This window comes from Eutrigla gurnardus (genome assembly GCF_963514095.1).
Source record: "Eutrigla gurnardus genome assembly, chromosome: 8".
NCBI lineage: Eukaryota > Metazoa > Chordata > Actinopteri > Perciformes > Triglidae > Eutrigla > Eutrigla gurnardus.
The window spans coordinates 27,072,902-27,085,401 of record NC_139922.1 but is presented as its reverse complement, the minus strand read 5'-3'; the positions used below and the strand labels follow the sequence as shown (position 1 = coordinate 27,085,401).

Genomic DNA, 12,500 nt, shown 5'->3' with positions numbered 1-12,500 from the left:
TTTGAGAGGGTAAAAAAGTAATTTCAGCAGAGAAGGGGGAGTGAGGCACTAAAACAGCTCAAGAATTCAGAGGCAATTTAAAAAGCAGTGTGGGAGAGGGGAATGAAAAAAATGCTGGGTTAAAAAGGAGGGAGGATGGAAAGTAAAAGAGGTTGTTATTCTCTCTCTCTCTCTCTTTACTTGCTCTCTCTCTCTCTCGCTGTTGTTTTTAGGGACTAGCCGGGCCACAACCTCCAGGAGAGATAGGGATGGGTGGTGGTGGTGGGTGGGGGGTGGATAGGGAGGGCAAGCATAAATCAAGCAGAGCCTGAAGGCTTTAGAGGAGGGAGGGACGGAGGGTAGAGAGTGGTAAAAGACAGGGAGGAGAGAGAGGGAGATGATGGTGCTGGTGGTGCTGCTGGGGGCTCGGAGTAAAAGAGAGAGAGAGAGTGGGTGGAGGGGAGAGGAGAGGAGCGATTGCGAGAGTGGTGGGGTGAGAGGTGGACGGTGGGGTGATGGAGTGTGGGTGGGTGAGTGAAGGGGGGAGTGAGGAGAGGTGAGGGGGAGGTTACTGAAGGCTGTGGTGGAGGGAGGGGGCGAGCGAGCTACAGGAAGCAACGCTAAATTTGAAAAAGATTAAATGTTTTTCCTCCACTTTCTCTAGTTTTTTTAAAAGTTAAAGTTGCAGCGAAACGGCGTCTGAAGAGAATCTTCTGTTTGAGTCGCGGCCGCAGATCAATGATTATTGGTCGGTAGCTGATGTGACGATAATATATATATATATATATATATATATATATATATATATATATATATTGAAATGTATTGTTTTAATTTGAGCGTATAGTGTGTACGGCTACAAGAGGGATCGAAATCAAACCTTTTGCATTTGATTGGACCGTGAAAAAAAGTGGGCGGGCGTTGGGTGTGAGGCTCCACCTCCCTTATAGCTAAAAGATTCATATTGATTGATTGATGGGGGGGGGGATAGGTTAATTGATGACTCTAAATTGCCCGTAGGTGTGAATGTGAGAGTGAATGGTTGTCTGTCTCTACATGTCTCCCTGTGATAGACTGGTTACCTGTCTGTCTCTACATGTCTCCCTGTGATAGACTGGTTACCTGTCTGTCTCTACATGTCTCCCTGTGATAGACTGGTTACCTGTCTGTCTCTACATGTCTCCCTGTGATAGACTGGTTACCTGTCTGTCTCTACATGTCTCCCTGTGATAGACTGGTTACCTGTCTGTCTCTACATGTCTCCCTGTGATAGACTGGTTACCTGTCTGTCTCTACATGTCGGCCCTGTGATAGACTGGTTACCTGTCTGTCTCTACATGTCTCCCTGTGATAGACTGGTTACCTGTCTGTCTCTATATGTCTCCCTGTGATAGACTTGTTACCTGTCTGTCTCTACATGTCTCCCTGTGATAGACTGGTTACCTGTCTGTCTCTACATGTCTCCCTGTGATAGACTGGTTACCTGTCTGTCTCTACATGTCGGCCCTGTGATAGACTGGTTACCTGTCTGTCTCTACATGTCGGCCCTGTGATAGACTGGTTACCTGTCTGTCTCTACATGTCTCCCTGTGATAGACTGGTTACCTGTCTGTCTCTACATGTCGGCCCTGTGATAGACTGGTTACCTGTCTGTCTCTACATGTCTCCCTGTGATAGACTGGTTACCTGTCTGTCTCTACATGTCTCCCTGTGATAGACTGGTTACCTGTCTGTCTCTACATGTCTCCCTGTGATAGACTGGTTACCTGTCTGTCTCTACATGTCAGCCCAGTGATAGACTGGTTACCTGTCTGTCTCTACATGTCTCCCTGTGATAGACTGGTTACCTGTCTGTCTCTACATGTCTCCCTGTGATAGACTGGTTACCTGTCTGTCTCTACATGTCTCCCTGTGATAGACTGGTTACCTGTCTGTCTCTACATGTCGGCCCTGTGATAGACTGGTTACCTGTCTGTCTCTACATGTCTCCCTGTGATAGACTGGTTACCTGTCTGTCTCTACATGTCTCCCTGTGATAGACTGGTTACCTGTCTGTATCTACATGTCGGCCCTGTGATAGACTGGTTACCTGTCTGTCTCTACATGTCTCCCTGTGATAGACTGGTTACCTGTCTGTCTCTACATGTCTCCCTGTGATAGACTGGTTACCTGTCTGTCTCTACATGTCTCCCTGTGATAGACTGGTTACCTGTCTGTCTCTACATGTCGGCCCTGTGATAGACTGGTTACCTGTCTGTCTCTACATGTCTCCCTGTGATAGCTTGGTTACCTGTCTGTCTCTACATGTCTCCCTGTGATAGACTGGTTACCTGTCTGTCTCTACATGTCGGCCCTGTGATAGACTGGTTACCTGTCTGTCTCTACATGTCTCCCTGTGATAGACTGGTTACCTGTCTGTCTCTATATGTCTCCCTGTGATAGACTGGTTACCTGTCTGTCTCTATATGTCTCCCTGTGATAGACTGGTTACCTGTCTGTCTCTACATGTCTCCCTGTGATAGACTGGTTACCTGTCTGTCTCTACATGTCTCCCTGTGATAGACTGGTTACCTGTCTGTATCTACATGTCGGCCCTGTGATAGACTGGTTACCTGTCTGTCTCTACATGTCTCCCTGTGATAGACTGGTTACCTGTCTGTCTCTACATGTCTCCCTGTGATAGACTGGTTACCTGTCTGTCTCTACATGTCTCCCTGTGATAGACTGGTTACCTGTCTGTCTCTACATGTCTCCCTGTGATAGACTGGTTACCTGTCTGTCTCTACATGTCTCCCTGTGATAGACTGGTTACCTGTCTGTCTCTACATGTCTCCCTGTGATAGACTGGTTACCTGTCTGTCTCTACATGTCTCCCTGTGATAGACTGGTTACCTGTCTGTCTCTACATGTCTCCCTGTGATAGACTGGTTACCTGTCTGTCTCTACATGTCTCCCTGTGATAGACTGGTTACCTGTCTGTCTCTACATGTCGGCCCTGTGATAGACTGGTTACCTGTCTGTCTCTACATGTCTCCCTGTGATAGACTGGTTACCTGTCTGTCTCTATATGTCTCCCTGTGATAGACTTGTTACCTGTCTGTCTCTACATGTCTCCCTGTGATAGACTGGTTACCTGTCTGTCTCTACATGTCTCCCTGTGATAGACTGGTTACCTGTCTGTCTCTACATGTCTCCCTGTGATAGACTGGTTACCTGTCTGTATCTACATGTCGGCCCTGTGATAGACTGGTTACCTGTCTGTCTCTACATGTCTCCCTGTGATAGACTGGTTACCTGTCTGTCTCTACATGTCTCCCTGTGATAGACTGGTTACCTGTCTGTCTCTACATGTCTCCCTGTGATAGACTGGTTACCTGTCTGTCTCTACATGTCTCCCTGTGATAGACTGGTTACCTGTCTGTCTCTACATGTCTCCCTGTGATAGACTGGTTACCTGTCTGTCTCTACATGTCTCCCTGTGATAGACTGGTTACCTGTCTGTCTCTACATGTCTCCCTGTGATAGACTGGTTACCTGTCTGTCTCTACATGTCTCCCTGTGATAGACTGGTTACCTGTCTGTCTCTACATGTCTCCCTGTGATAGACTGGTTACCTGTCTGTCTCTACATGTCTCCCTGTGATAGACTGGTTACCTGTCTGTCTCTACATGTCTCCCTGTGATAGACTGGTTACCTGTCTGTCTCTACATGTCTCCCTGTGATAGACTGGTTACCTGTCTGTCTCTACATGTCGGCCCTGTGATAGACTGGTTACCTGTCTGTCTCTACATGTCTCCCTGTGATAGACTGGTTACCTGTCTGTCTCTATATGTCTCCCTGTGATAGACTTGTTACCTGTCTGTCTCTACATGTCTCCCTGTGATAGACTGGTTACCTGTCTGTCTCTACATGTCTCCCTGTGATAGACTGGTTACCTGTCTGTCTCTACATGTCTCCCTGTGATAGACTGGTTACCTGTCTGTATCTACATGTCGGCCCTGTGATAGACTGGTTACCTGTCTGTCTCTACATGTCTCCCTGTGATAGACTGGTTACCTGTCTGTCTCTACATGTCTCCCTGTGATAGACTGGTTACCTGTCTGTCTCTACATGTCTCCCTGTGATAGACTGGTTACCTGTCTGTCTCTACATGTCTCCCTGTGATAGACTGGTTACCTGTCTGTCTCTACATGTCTCCCTGTGATAGACTGGTTACCTGTCTGTCTCTACATGTCTCCCTGTGATAGACTGGTTACCTGTCTGTCTCTACATGTCTCCCTGTGATAGACTGGTTACCTGTCTGTCTCTACATGTCTCCCTGTGATAGACTGGTTACCTGTCTGTCTCTACATGTCTCCCTGTGATAGACTGGTTACCTGTCTGTCTCTACATGTCGGCCCTGTGATAGACTGGTTACCTGTCTGTCTCTACATGTCTCCCTGTGATAGACTGGTTACCTGTCTGTCTCTATATGTCTCCCTGTGATAGACTTGTTACCTGTCTGTCTCTACATGTCTCCCTGTGATAGACTGGTTACCTGTCTGTCTCTACATGTCTCCCTGTGATAGACTGGTTACCTGTCTGTCTCTACATGTCTCCCTGTGATAGACTGGTTACCTGTCTGTCTCTACATGTCGGCCCTGTGATAGACTGGTTACCTGTCTGTCTCTACATGTCTCCCTGTGATAGACTGGTTACCTGTCTGTCTCTACATGTCTCCCTGTGATAGACTGGTTACCTGTCTGTCTCTACATGTCTCCCTGTGATAGACTGGTTACCTGTCTGTCTCTACATGTCTCCCTGTGATAGACTGGTTACCTGTCTGTCTCTACATGTCTCCCTGTGATAGACTGGTTACCTGTCTGTCTCTACATGTCGGCCCTGTGATAGACTGGTTACCTGTCTGTCTCTACATGTCGGCCCTGTGATAGACTGGTTACCTGTCTGTCTCTACATGTCGGCCCTGTGATAGACTGGTTACCTGTCTGTCTCTACATGTCTCCCTGTGATAGACTGGTTACCTGTCTGTCTCTACATGTCTCCCTGTGATAGACTGGTTACCTGTCTTTCTCTACATGTCTCCCTGTGATAGACTGGTTACCTGTCTGTCTCTACATGTCGGCCCTGTGATAGACTGGTTACCTGTCTGTCTCTACATGTCGGCCCTGTGATAGACTGGTTACCTGTCTGTCTCTACATGTCGGCCCTGTGATAGACTGGTTACCTGTCTGTCTCTACATGTCTCCCTGTGATAGACTGGTTACCTGTCTGTCTCTACATGTCTCCCTGTGATAGACTGGTTACCCGTCTGTCTCTACATGTCTCCCTGTGATAGACTGGTTACCTGTCTGTCTCTACATGTCTCCCTGTGATAGACTGGTTACCTGTCTGTCTCTACATGTCTCCCTGTGATAGACTGGTTACCTGTCTGTCTCTACATGTCTCCCTGTGATAGACTGGTTACCCGTCTGTCTCTACATGTCTCCCTGTGATAGACTGGTTACCCGTCTGTCTCTACATGTCTCCCTGTGATAGACTGGTTACCTGTCTGTCTCTACATGTCTCCCTGTGATAGACTGGTTACCTGTCTGTCTCTACATGTCTCCCTGTGATAGACTGGTTACCCGTCTGTCTCTACATGTCTCCCTGTGATAGACTGGTTACCCGTCTGTCTCTACATGTCTCCCTGTGATAGACTGGTTACCTGTCTGTCTCTACATGTCTCCCTGTGATAGACTGGTTACCTGTCTGTCTCTACATGTCTCCCTGTGATAGACTGGTTACCTGTCTGTCTCTACATGTCTCCCTGTGATAGACTGGTTACCTGTCTGTCTCTACATGTCTCCCTGTGATAGACTGGTTACCTGTCTGTCTCTACATGTCTCCCTGTGATAGACTGGTTACCTGTCTGTCTCTACATGTCTCCCTGTGATAGACTGGTTACCTGTCTGTCTCTACATGTCTCCCTGTGATAGACTGGTTACCTGTCTGTCTCTACATGTCTCCCTGTGATAGACTGGTTACCTGTCTGTCTCTACATGTCTCCCTGTGATAGACTGGTTACCTGTCTGTCTCTACATGTCGGCCCTGTGATAGACTGGTTACCTGTCTGTCTCTACATGTCGGCCCTGTGATAGACTGGTTACCTGTCTGTCTCTACATGTCTCCCTGTGATAGACTGGTTACCTGTCTGTCTCTACATGTCGGCCCTGTGATAGACTGGTTACCTGTTAGTCTCTACATGTCTCCCTGTGATAGACTGGTTACCTGTCTGTCTCTACATGTCACCCTGTGATAGACTGGTTACCTGTCTGTCTCTACATGTCTCCCTGTGATAGACTGGTTACCTGTCTGTCTCTACATGTCGGCCCTGTGATAGACTGGTTACCTGTCTGTCTCTACATGTCTCCCTGTGATAGACTGGTTACCTGTCTGTCTCTACATGTCTCCCTGTGATAGACTGGTTACCTGTCTGTCTCTACATGTCGGCCCTGTGATAGACTGGTTACCTGTCCAGGTGAACCCTGCCTTTGCCCAATGACAGCTGGGATCGGCTCCAGCCCCCCCGCGACCCTGAATACAGGATAAGCGGTAGAAAATGGATGGATGGATGGATGATTGATTGATGGATGCATGATCGTATTGGTTGGTACCAGCTCACGTAAATGCTTCATATTCTGTTTGAAAAAGAAGATTGGAGTTGGAAATGATTGCTTTGTAATGTGTTTTGCATATTGTTAGAGATAATATGAGTGAAAAACGGCAGAAAGGCATTTTTCATTTCATCTTGACCTTAAAGGCATTTACACAGATTAATTTGCACATCAATATATTTCTTTCAAATTGCTATTCTGTCACTTTTACTCGGAACAAGGTTGAGTTTTCTGAGCGTTCGCACCACGAATAAAGGCATCAAGATCACGTTGTGGGGAACATTCAGAACGACAGGTTCCATTCTTACCTTTCACAATAAAAGCCCTCAACATAAGCACTGTAACTGAGGGAACTCAAATTTAAAAACATGTCCAGTATCTTAATCTGTAAAACTGTTGAGTTCAGACAGTCGGCCCTCCTCCTGCAAGAGATTTTCCAAATATGCATCGAGATAGGATGCAACATATTTATTCCTTCTTTTCCATCTGGAGCATCCTCGCCAGAAAACCTTTCCTGGACGCTTCTTGTCCTGGAAGATCTTTTTTTGAAGGTCTGATGCTGGCGAGCTAACACGCTAGCCTTTTATTCTCATCCAGAGTTCTGCCGTACTGAAAGTAAAGTGATAACTTTGGAGATCTCGACGTTATCGCCTCTCAAACACATTTTCAAAATTAGCCGCGTTGGTACCGACGTATTCTGATGGAGTGAAGGAAGGGGAGGGAGAGAGGGGAGAGAGGGGAGAGGGGGGAGAGGGTGAGTGCGTGGGGGATGGAGGATTGCAGGGCTCAAGGTAATCTGGGGAGTTAATGCAGCTTAGAGGGACTGAGAGGAGTGGGAGGGAGGTAGAGAGAGAGAGGGAGAGATGGGGGGGAGAGTGATGGCGGAAGGGAGAGAGAATATAAAAATAATAGGGTCAGCAGGGAAAGAGAGAGAGGGAGAGAGAGAGAGAGAGAGAGAGAGAGAGGAATAAATGAAGATGTATCTGAAACAAAAGCCAAAGCAAGAGAGAGAGAGAGAGAGAGAGAGAGAGAACAGGGAGTGTAAAAGCTGGCGAGATAGGAGAGTGGAGGGAGAGCGAGCCGAGTGAGTGTGTGAGATAAAGAGTGGGCTAATGAAAGGTAGGGTGAGGCTGAGCGAGTCGGCGGGTGGGAGGGAGGGAGGGAGGGAAGTCGACAGAGAGAGAGAGAGAGCGAGCGGGGGAGAAGTCTGCATGGGGAAAGAATGCTGGGTGGGGAAGGAAGGCCGACACGCAGGGCTTTGTGCTAAAAGCTAAAGAGGCAGATGGAGGGAGGTTATGTCTTTCACTTTATATCAGAGGGGAGGAACCGGAGAGTCCGACCCCCCCCCCCATGTCCGGGCCCGGTCCAGGGTCGTACCTGGAAGGGTGAGGCCGACAGCTAACTAACCGCTTCTTTCCTGCTCCCCGCGGATTTAACGGGCAAAACGAACACGTTTTCAGATGCAAAACTGATAATATGCACCAAAAAAACCAACAAGGTGTAAAGGTGTTTATCTTTTGACTCCTTATAGTTTCGCTGCTCACTATAACGTGAGTCCACCATCATGTCGTGCTGCCAGCATGCTGAGTGAGACTCTATAATACCGCTATATATCGTGGACTCAAAGCAGCAGACCACCGACGGGCGCTAACCGATCACTGCAGAGCGATTGAGACGAATCCATCAGTTGTGGTTTTAAAATAATGTCTTTTATGTGAGCAGAGCATCACAATGCAGACGATCCCTAAGTACTTTGAATTTGTTTATTGATTTAGGCTAATATGCTTATTGCCTCGGCGAGTACTGCTCCTTTTGGCTCTTACCTTTCACAATAAAAGCTCTACACGCAGCATCGGTGCTTAGTAGGGGAATTTAAAGTACAAATAAATTAGCTTACACTATGTACTATATAGTCCTATAGAGCTGTGAATGAGTGAGACACAACCTTTTACATTCTAAAGTCTTATTTTGAGTAAATGTGTACACTATAAAAGCATGTTCGATCTGCCTCGCCCCTCCCCTTGTTTCCTGTCTGACTCGACACCGCCTGCTATCAAACAAATGCAAAAACGTGAAAAATACAAAATCCACTAGTCCCAATTATTTCATCCGGCTAAATAATTGGACCTAAGAGTGCCTGCACGTTCTTCATGTACACCAAACCCGTCAGCATCGTGTCGCGAGTGCATTAATCTCCTCCCAAGCATTCACACATTTCTGTCAGACAGCGAAAGAGAACGAGCTGAGATCAGAGCAGCCAGATTAAAGAACAAGCGTGCCTGTTTTCCAGGAAAACTTGATTTATGCGTGTTGAATACAGTCGGGACGATATCATCCGCACACTTTCACCCAGTTTACAGAGAAAATAGGACTTACAGCCGTGACAACAATACAGGACCTCTGAATAACTTGAATATATCACGGTTTGCACTTTCTGAGACGAACGCCTGGAGGACTCCCATCAAGTGTCTGCCTGACAAATACGCCGCCATCATACGCTCCAGTCACGACAGGCCAGCGACCAGGAACGAGGGGTTCCTGATGATGTCACCGCGCCCCGTCCACGGAGGAGAGCATGTTCCCCGTAGAGCGCCGGCGCCTGGCATGGCCGCCTGGTGACCAGAGAGCATTATCGCCCACCTCTCTCTACGCTCATCCCTCCCATCTTACAACATTAAGAGCGTGCCTTTCTGTGCCTGTATCCGTGGCAACCTGCCTCCAACAATGGAGAGAGCGCTCTGGCCTCAGCATGGGAGGAGGATGGAGCCACGGAGGGCGAGGGAGATGGAGGGCGATGGCAGGAAAAGGGGGAGAGGGCGAAAAGAAGGAGTCGCTGTGTTTATGTGGGAAAACGGAGGGTTGAACGGAGGACGCGGTAGAGACGGACGAGACGTGGACGAGGCAGCCAGAGCGTGAGGCGAAGCTTAGTGTTAGTGGATCAGTGGAGAGCCGTGTCACCCTTGAGCTGATAAGAACCTGGATGGATCTCAAGGCCGAGGCTGGACGGATCTGGATCCTGAACCTCACACCGCTCCACGAGCCTCCAGCCTGCAAAGATGGCACCGAAATAGAGGGATGGCCTCGTTTGACGCAGTTCTAAATCCGTGATCAGACTTGTAGCGCCGCGTCCAACGTAAAGCTGATTACGTCTAATTCCCAGTTTGTTTTATTCTCGTGTTCCCCACTTGATTGGAAACATTACAAATCCCTATAAGTGATTGATAGGACTGCAGGGCTCATTAAAAGGAGGCACCCTCTGGTTCTCACAAGTGAAGCCAAGGCTGAGATGCCTTAAACTTGCATTCTTTCTAATGGCCAGCAGGAGGGCGACTCCCTGAAGTCTGATTGCATGGAAGTTTCTGAGAAAATGAGCATACTTCTCTCTTGATTTATTATCTCAGTAAACATTGTAAACATGAGTTGCAGGGGATGCTTTAGGGGCGGGGCTACTGCCACCGATCGACAGGTTGCCACCACGGCGTTGACTGTGTTTTTCATCTAACTATCAACTTACTTTAACCCCTTAGTTTGTGAAAGTTAATGATGGAGACGGACAAGCTTTGAAAAGTCCAGAAAGCAAACTCTGAACATTAAACACATTTGTGATGAAGAGGATGGAAATATGGGGGTGATTTTTTAGCCTAATAAACCAAAGTTGGCTCAGGAGACCGTGCGGTTCTGCAGGGGGACGTGGGACGAGAAAGACTAAATTCCCACAGCATGCCCCCCCCCTCCCCCCCGTGACAACGATTACGAGAATAAGAGGAAATAAATTGGACGTACACATTGGTATCGAGGACGGAGTTCGTCTTCTCATCCCCCACTGCAGCCGAGCCATTGAGATTAATTGCTTATGATCAAATCAGCAGAAGCAGTGCAAATTAAAGAGCGGGGCCCAGTCCATACCCCCCTCCCTCCTCTTCCTCCCTCCTCTTCCTCCCTCACCCCCACAGCGCTCCTCCACCGACGTGTGACGAGCCCCGCCGCTTATTCAAGGCTACAAACGTGTCATTTCCTCTTTCCCCGGAGAGGAACACGGCGCTCAGAAAGGCCTCAAACTGGAGCATCGGGGTCGCGGAATAGCACGGCGCATACAACGTGCACGCACAGAGAGTGCACGTGAGTGGAGGCGTGCACGGAACGTCAGCGCCCTGAGCAGAAGTACTGATATCTAACCCCACTACTCAAAAAAAAAAACGGCTTCTCTTTCCCTCTCTGGCTCGCTCATTAAGAAGCCATTAGAGAGAAGGGCAGTGCAGGACCACATGACCCCTGCCTCACCCCTGTTCCACACCCCCGAAGGGGAGGGAGGGATCGGGTGAGGGAGGGAGGATAGGGAAGGGGGTAACAGATATAAAACACACAGTCAAGATTGCAAAAGGGGAGGTAGAGAAAACAAGGGGTGATAAGAGGGTGAAAGGGAGCGGTAGGGGAAACGAGAGGAAGGTTGTGTAAGAGTTTGAGCAACGAGCAGAAAAGTGAAAAAGCTGAGAAAGATCGAACCAAAACAACAAACATAAAAAAACCTGAAGCTGAGCAGGAGAAGTATCTGAAATTCAGATTTTCTGTCTGTTTCTCCTGTTTGTCATGCAGCGAGTGACGGATCACGACCATCATCACAATGATAGGTTTAACAAGCCTTTCAAATGATTTTTGAACTAATGAAACATTTTACGAGCCGTTACCAGACGGATGTCCCCATACAAATACACATGAGTGTACTTTTCTAACGTTTTTACCCCGGACCAAACAGTTGTAGTGTTAAACAGTCTGAAACACGCGGTTAACAAATAAAACATAATTAGGTTCAGGCTACAAAACTACTTGGTTTTGTTTTATAAAATAAACATTATGGTTTGGCTTAAAATCCCCAAACAAAAACACACAATAGTACTTGATAAAGTTTCGGTATTTAGGCATGTAAAGTATTACATGGTTAAGTATTTCGTTTTCGTTTAGACAACAAAAGTACTTGATAATGTTTAGGAATCAAAAGTACTTGGTTGTGTTTAGGAATCAAAAGTACTTGGTTGTGTTTAGGCAACAAAAGTACTTGGTTGTGTTTAGGCAACAAAAGTACTTGGTTGTGTTTAGGCAACAAAAGTACTTGGTTGTGTTTAGGCAACAAAAGTACTTGGTTGTGTTTAGGCAACAAAAGTACTTGGTTGTGTTTAGGCAACAAAAGTACTTGGTTGTGTTTAGGCAACAAAAGTACTTGGTTGTGTTTAGGAATCAAAAGTACTTGGTTGTGTTTAGACAACAAAGTTTCCCCTCAGTGAGTTGGGCAACTTGCCGTGTTTCGTCAACACGGAAGTTGCCCGCTACACCGGTGAACATGGCAACCCGACACATAAAAATGGCCGCCGCTCCTGAACATCCTTTGGGAACATTGGGAATGTCCGTTCTGCCCCCGTTTGGTTCCTAGCGTAGAAGTGGGAGGCGGGGTCATGAGAAGTGGGAGGCGGGGTCAGAAGGCCTGGTCTCGGAGAGATGGCGGTGGACGAGGTATGTGTGAGTCAGACGGAGGTAGGGAGGCGGAGATAAGTGCAGCGACTTCAGGAGAAGGGGATAATTTGGGAGTGGAGGGGAAGACGGCTGGGCTGCTTCCTTAGTCGGACACAGGAATGCAGAGCGGGCGTAACCCACCGTGTGTGTGTGTGTGTGTTTCTATCTGTGTGTGTGTGTTTATGCCAGACAGGAATCCCTAACCCCCACAGACTCCGGCTCCACTTATCAAGGCCTGAGCAGAGGAAGGGGGAGACGGGGGAGACATGGGGGGTTATGGAGGTGGAGATGGGAGAGAGGGGTCTGAGTGTCCCGCGCTATCAAAACCACCCTCTAACCTCCATCACTGCCTTTCTCTTCTCC

At 47.9% G+C, this 12,500-nt stretch overlaps 1 protein-coding gene across 5 annotated transcripts in view; it reads right to left on the bottom strand.

Annotated features, from left to right (window-relative positions):
* zbtb46 (zinc finger and BTB domain containing 46) overlaps positions 1-12,500 on the bottom strand; it is a 42,078-nt gene that overhangs the window by 17,824 nt on the left and 11,754 nt on the right. The gene's annotated exons all lie outside the window — the stretch shown is intronic.